This window comes from Pteropus medius, unplaced genomic scaffold, assembly GCF_902729225.1.
Source record: "Pteropus medius unplaced genomic scaffold, Ma_sr-lr_union100, whole genome shotgun sequence".
NCBI lineage: Eukaryota > Metazoa > Chordata > Mammalia > Chiroptera > Pteropodidae > Pteropus > Pteropus medius.
In genome coordinates, this window is record NW_024347926.1 from 1 (window position 1) to 6,602 (window position 6,602).

Here is a 6,602-nt window from a genome sequence, read left to right on the forward strand (position 1 = left end):
GGTTAGGGTTAGGTATAGGGTTAGGTTAGGGTAAGTGTTAGGGTTAGGTTTAGGGTTAGGATTTAAGGTAGAGTCAGAATTAGGTCTAGGTTTAGGGTTAGAGTACTGATAGGGTTAAGGTTAGGGTTAGGGTTAGTTTAAGAGTTTAGAATTAGGATTAGGTTTAGGGTTAGTGTTAGAGTTAGGGTTACGTTAAGTTTAGGGTAAGGGTAAGGGTTGGGTTAGGGTGTAGGTTTGGGGTTAGGGATAGGGTATGGATTTAGTGTTTGGGTTATTCTTAGTATAAATTTAGGGTTAGATTTAGAATTAGGGTGAGGATTAGCTTTAGATTTAGGGTTAGGATCTGGGTTATGCTTATTGTTAGGGTTATTTAGGTTTAGATTAGATTTAGGGTTAGGTTTACCTTTAGTGTTAGTTTTAATATTAAATTAGGGTTTCCGTTACGTTTAGTATCATGGATTAAGGTTAGGGTTATTGTTAGTGTAAAATTTAGGGTTAAGTGTAGGGTTAAGGTTAGGTATAAGGTTCAGGGTGAGAGTTGTGGTTAGGTTTAGGGTTAGGGTTAGTTCAGGGTTAGAATTAGGGTTAGTTTTAGGTTACAGTAAAGATTAGAGTTAGGGTTAGGGTTAGGTATAGCGTTAGGGCTAGGGTTAGTGTTAAAATTTAGTTTTATGGTTAGAGTTCGGTTAGGGATAGGGTTAGGGTTATATTTAGGGTTTGGTTTAGGGTTTAGGGTTAGGGTTGGTGTTAGATTTAGGGTGAGGATTGGTGTTAAGATTAAGGTTAGGTTTATCGTTAAGGTTTGGGATAGATTTACAAATATGTTTAGGGTTAGGTTTATTTTAAGAAGTTAGTGTTAGGATTAGTTTTATGATTGGAATTAGGTTTGTATTTGTTTAGGTTTAGGGTTAGGGTTAAGTTTAGGGTTAAGATTAGGGTTAAGTTTAAGGTTAGTGTTAGGATAAGGGTTTAGAATTAGGATTACTGTTAGGGTAAGGTTAGGGTTTGTGTTAGTGTAAGGATCAGAGTTAGGGTTAGGGTTAAGGTTAGAATTAGGATTAGGATTAGCTTTAGTTTTAGGGTTAGAGTAAGTGCTAGGGTTAGGGTTAGAGATAAAATTACCGTGAGGGTTCAAGTAGGTTTACTTTATTTGTCAGTTTCTGGTAGATTTAGGTTTAGGATTAGGTTGGGGTTAGGGTTTTGGGTAGCGTACTAGTTCGGTTTAGGGCGACGGTGAGCGGCAGGAGTTAGTGTTGGTATTACGGTTATGGTTACGGTTAAGGTTATGTTTCGGGTTAGAGTTCAGTTAGGGTATGGGTTAGGGTTAGAGGTAGGGTGCGGTTAGCATTCGTTTTAGAGTTATGGTTAGTTTAAGGCATTACGATTAGGGTTACTGTCAATTTGAAATTTAGGGTTAGGATTATTTTTAGGGTTAGAGTTAGTATTAGGGTTAGGATTCACTTTAATTTTAGAGTTTGTTTCAAGGTTACTGGAAGGGTTAGGATTAGGGTTATGTTTTAGGTTTAGTGTCAGAGCTAGGTTGAGAGATTGGTTTAGGGGAAGTGCTTAGGATTAGGGTTAGTGTAAGGGCTAGGGTTAAATCAGGTTTAAGTTAGGGTTAATTTTACGGTTAGGGTTAGGGTTAGGGTTAAGGTTAAGGTTAGGATTAGGGTTTTGTTTGAGGTTAGGTTTAGGGTTAGGGTAGGGTTAATATTATGGTTAAGGTTAGGGTTAAGGTTAAGATTAGGGTTAGGTTTAGCGTTAAACTTTGTGTTATGGTTACAGTTATGTTTAAGGTTAGGGTAAGAGGTTAGGGTTAGGATTACTGTTGTGGTAAGGATTAGGGTTAGGTTTAATTTAGGTTTAAGGTTAAGGTTAGGTTTATGTTTGGGTTATTGTTAGGGTTAGGGTTAGGGTTAGGGTTAGGGTTATTCTTAGTGTAAAATTTAGAGGTAGGGTTAGAATTAGGGTTAGGATTAGTGTTAGATTTAGGGTTATGATTTGGTTTATGGTTAGTGTTAGTGTTTCATCTAAGTTTTAGGTTAGATTTACGTTTAGAATCGGGTCAGCATGAGTTTTAGGGTTAAATTAGGGTTAGGGTTTGGTTTATTTTAGCATAATTGTTAGGGTTAGGGTTAGGGTTAGTGTTAAGATTATGGTAAGAGTTAGGGTTAGGTTTAGTGTTATGGTTTGTTTTAAGATTACAGTCCTCTTTAGGGTTAGAGTTAGCGTAACATTTAGTGTTAGGATTAGTATTAGGGTTAGGATTAGTTTAAGGTTTGTGTTAGCTTTAAGGTTTGGTTTAGGATTAGGGATAGGGTTACTCTTAGGGTTAAGTTTAGCATTACGTTTAGGATTAAGATTAGGGTATGGGGTTAGGTTTAGGGTTATTTTTAGTGTAAAAATAATTGTTAGGTTTAGATTTAGGCTTAGCATTAGCTTTAGATTTAGGATTTGGATCTGGGTTAGGATTAGTGCTACAGTTACTTTTAAGGTTAGAGTTCAATGTAGGATTAGGGTTAGGGTTAGAGTTAGTTTTTGAACTAAATTAGGTTTAGGGGTAAGTTTAGCTTCAGGGGTTAAAGTTAGGTTTATTATTATTTTAAAATTTAGAGTTGGGTTATTGTAGGCTTAAGGTTAGGGTTACATTAGGGTTCAGGTTCGTTTTAGGTTAGGTTATAGTTATGGTTTGGGTTAGGGTTAGGATTAGGTTAGGGTTATTTTTACGTTAGGTTTAGGGTTTGGGCAGGGGTTAAGTTTAGGGTTACAGGTAGATTTAGGGTTAGGGTTAAGGATAGGGTTCGGGTTACATTTAGGTTAGGGTTAGTGTTAGGGTTGAGGTTAAGTTTAAGGTTAGGGTTAGTGTTAGGGTTAGGGTTACCATTAGTTTAGGATTAAGGTTAGGATAACAGGATAGGGTTATGGATATTGTGCGTGTATAATTTAGTGTTATGGTTAGAATTAAAGTTAGGATTAGCTTTAGTTTTAGAGTTAGGATCAGGGTTACGGTTAATGTTAGGCTTAGGTTAGTTTTAGGTTTAGTTTTAGTGTTTGAATTAGGGTTAGTGTTAGGGTTATGGTGAGGGATTCAGGGCAGGTTTATTGTTAATATAAAATTTAGTGTTAGGGTTATTGTTAGTCTTAGGTTTAAAAATAGGGTTAGGATTTACTTTAGTTTTATGAGTAGGATCAGGGTTATGGTTAGGATTAGGGTTAGATTCATGTTAGGGTTTGGAGTAACATTAGTGTTAAGTTTAGGTTTTAGGGTTAGTGTTAAGTTAAGAGGTTAGACATAGCATTAGTGTTAGGGTTAGTGTTAGGGTTAGCGTTAGATTAGGGGTAGCTGTATGTAAGGGTTAATTTAGGATTCGATTTAGGTTAGAGTTAGCATTAGGATTAAGTGTTAGGGTTAGGGTTAATGTTAGAGTTATTGTTAGTGTAAAATTTGGGGTAAAGCTTAGATACAGTTTTAGGATTAGGTTTGGGGTTACGGTTAGTGTTCGGTTTAGGGTAAGAACTAAGTTTAAGTTTAGCTTTAGGGTTAGGATCAGGGTGAGGGTTAATTATAGTGTTATGGTTAGTGTTAGAATTAGGTTTACAGTTAAAGTTAGGTTTAGAGTTAGCTTTAGGATAAGTGGTTAGGGTTAGTTTTATTTGTAGTTTAAAATTTAGGGTCAGGGTTATTGTTAGGTTTAGGGTTAGAATTAGGGTTAGGATTAACTTTAGTTTTAAGGTAAGGATCAGGGTTAGGGTAAGGGTTTGGGTGAGGGTTAGGTTTCAGTTAGGATTAGGGTTAAGGTTTGGTTTAGGTTAGGGTTATAGTTAGGGTTAGGTTTAGTGTTAGGTTTAGGGTTAGGGTTAGGTTTTAGGTTAGGCTTACTGTTAGGTTTAGGGTTATTGTTAGGGATAGGGTTGGGGATAGGGTAAGAGTTTAGAGTTAGGATTAGTATTTGGGTTAGAGTTACGGTTAGGGTTAGGTTAGAGTTAGTGTTAAGATTAGGATTAAGGTTAGGTTTAGAGTTAGTGTTAAGGTAAGTGGTTATGGTTAATGTTAGAATTAGGGTTAGGGGTAGGGTTACGTTTAGGCGTTAGTGTTAGTGTTTGAATTAGGGTTAATTTTAGCGTTAGGGTAAGGTTAGGTATAAGGTTAGAATTAGTGTTAGTGTTAGTGTTAGGTTTAGTATAAGTTTAGAGTTAAGGTTCGGGTTAGTGTTAGGGTTAGAGTTAGGCTTTGGACAAGAAATTAGGTTTAGGGTTATTTTTCATGTAAAATTGGTGTTAACTTTAGAATTAAAGTTATGATTGACTTTAGTTTTAGGGTTAGGATCAGGGTTAGGTTTAATGTTAGGTTTAGGGTTAGCGTTAGGTTTAGTTTTACAGTTAACGTTAGGGTTAGAATTAGGTTTCGTGTAAGGGATTAGGGTCAGGGTTATTTTTAATTTAAAATTTATGTTTAGAGTTATGATTAGGGTATGGGTTAAAATTAGGGTTGGTTTAACTTTACTTTCAAGATTACGATCACTGTTAGAGTTATTGTTAGGGTTAGTGTTAGAGGTTAGAGTTAGGATTAGTTTAGGTTTAGGTTTAGGTTTTCGGTTAGGTGAGGGTTAGAGTTAGGTTTACGTTAGGGTTAGAATTATGATTAGGTTTAGGGTAATAGGTTACAGATAGTATTAGTTTTAGAGTTACGATTTGTTTAGGGTAGGGTAAGAGGTTAAATTTAGGATTAGTGTTAGGTTTAGGTTAGGATTAGGGTTAGTGTTAGAGTTAGTGTTAGCGTTAGTGTTAGCATTAGGCATAGGGTTAGTTTAAGGTAAGGTGTAAGGTTAGGATTATTATTAGTGTATAATAGGGTTAGGTTTAAATCAAGTTAGGAATAGCTTTAATTTTAGAGTTAGGATCAGGATTATCGTAGTGTTAGTTAGGTTTAGAATTTGGGTTAGGAATAGCTTTAGATTTAGGGTTAGGGTAAGGGTAATGGTTAATATAGGGTTAAGGTTTGTTTTAGAGTTAAGTTAGACTTATAGTTAGGTATAGGTTAAGGGTGTATGGTTACGGTTATTGTTAGTATTAAATTTATGGTTAGGTATAGTGTAAGGGTTAGGGTTAGAATTATGATTACGTTAAGCTTTAGTTTTAGGATTAAGGTCAAGATTAAGGTTAGTTTTAGGAATAAGATTACCGTTAGTGTTCAAGTTAGATTGAATTTAGTGGTAGGTTTATGGTTAGGTTTGGTGTTACGGCTAGGTTTAGGTTAGGTTTAGGGATAGGGTTAGAGTTAGGGTTACGGTTCGGGTTAGGGTTAGGGTTTGGGTTAGTGTTAACATAAGAATTTAGAGTTAGGATTTGAGTTAATATTCGGTTTAGGTTAGGGTTAGGTTAGCGTTAGGGTTACCGTTAGGGTTCATGTTAGTTTTAGTTTAGCTGTAGATTCATGATTATGTTTAGGGTTAGGGTTATGTTTAGGTTAGGGTAAGGGTTCGGGTTAGTTTTAGAGTTAGAGTTAGAGTTAAGGTTAGGTTTAGAGTACAGGGTTTGGGTTATGTTTATTGTTAATTTAAAATTTAGAGTTAAGGTTATCGTTAAGCTTAGTGTTATAATTAGGGTTAGGATTAACTTTAGTTTTATGGTTATGGTCAGGGTTAGGGTAAAGGTTAGGGTTAGAGTTAAGCCAGGGTTTTGAGTTTGGTTAGGGTTAAGGTTAGGGTAAGAGCTTAGATTTAGTATTATTGTTAGTGTTAGGGATAGGTTTAGGGTTAGATTAGGGTAAGGTTAGAGTTTGATTTAGTAGGGGCAGATTTTGGTTAGGGTGAGGGTAGAATAAGAGTTTAGATTTAGGATTAATGTTAGGATTAGGGTTATGTTAGAGTTAGGTTAGGGAGGGTTATGGTTAGATTTAGTTTAGGATGAAGGTTTTGGTTAGGGTTTGTGTTAGAGTTCGAGTTAGTTTTAGAGTTAATTAAGGCTTGCAATTATGTTCAAGGTAAGGGGTTAAGTTTTAGTGTTAGTATCAGTGTTAGAGTTAAGGATAGGGTAAGAGTTCAAGTTAAGATTAGGGTTAGGGTTAGGGTTAGCGTTAAGGTTACGTTAGTGTTGGGTTATCATTACGGTTCAGGTTAGGTTTAATTTAGGGGTAGATATATATTTAGGGTTAAGGTTATGTTTAAGTTCTGCTTAGGGTTTGAATTAGGGTTAGTGTTATGCTTACCGTTAGCTTAAGGTTTTGGGTTTGTATAAGGTTAGGTTTAGTGTTAGGGTTAGGGAAAGAAGTTGGTCATAGCACTTGTATTAGGGTTAATTTTAGGGATAGGGTTAGGTTAGGGATAGATTTAACATAAGGGTTAGGGTTAGGGTTAGGTTTAGGTAAGGGTTGCTCTTATGGTTAGGATTAGTGTTAGGGTTAGAGTTAGGGTTATGGTTACTGTTAGTGTAAAATTTAAAATAAGCGCTAGAAATAGCTTTAGGATAAGCTTTAGTTTAGTGTTATGTGCTGGGTTAAGGTTAGTGTGAGCATTAGGGTTAGAATTATCATTTGGATTAGCATTAATTTTAGGATTAGGATCAGGATTAGGATTAATGTTAAAATTAGAGTAGCTTTAGAG

General features: G+C 35.5%; 1 long non-coding RNA gene across 1 annotated transcript; it reads left to right on the forward strand.

Annotated features, from left to right (window-relative positions):
• The first annotated feature begins 981 nt into the window (after positions 1–981).
• LOC120615909 (uncharacterized) lies at positions 982–6,177 on the forward strand. The gene is made up of 3 exons (XR_005656383.1): positions 982–992; positions 2,176–2,188; positions 6,052–6,177. It is a non-coding gene; the product is annotated as an uncharacterized LOC120615909 (long non-coding RNA).
• Positions 6,178–6,602: the final 425 nt, after the last annotated feature.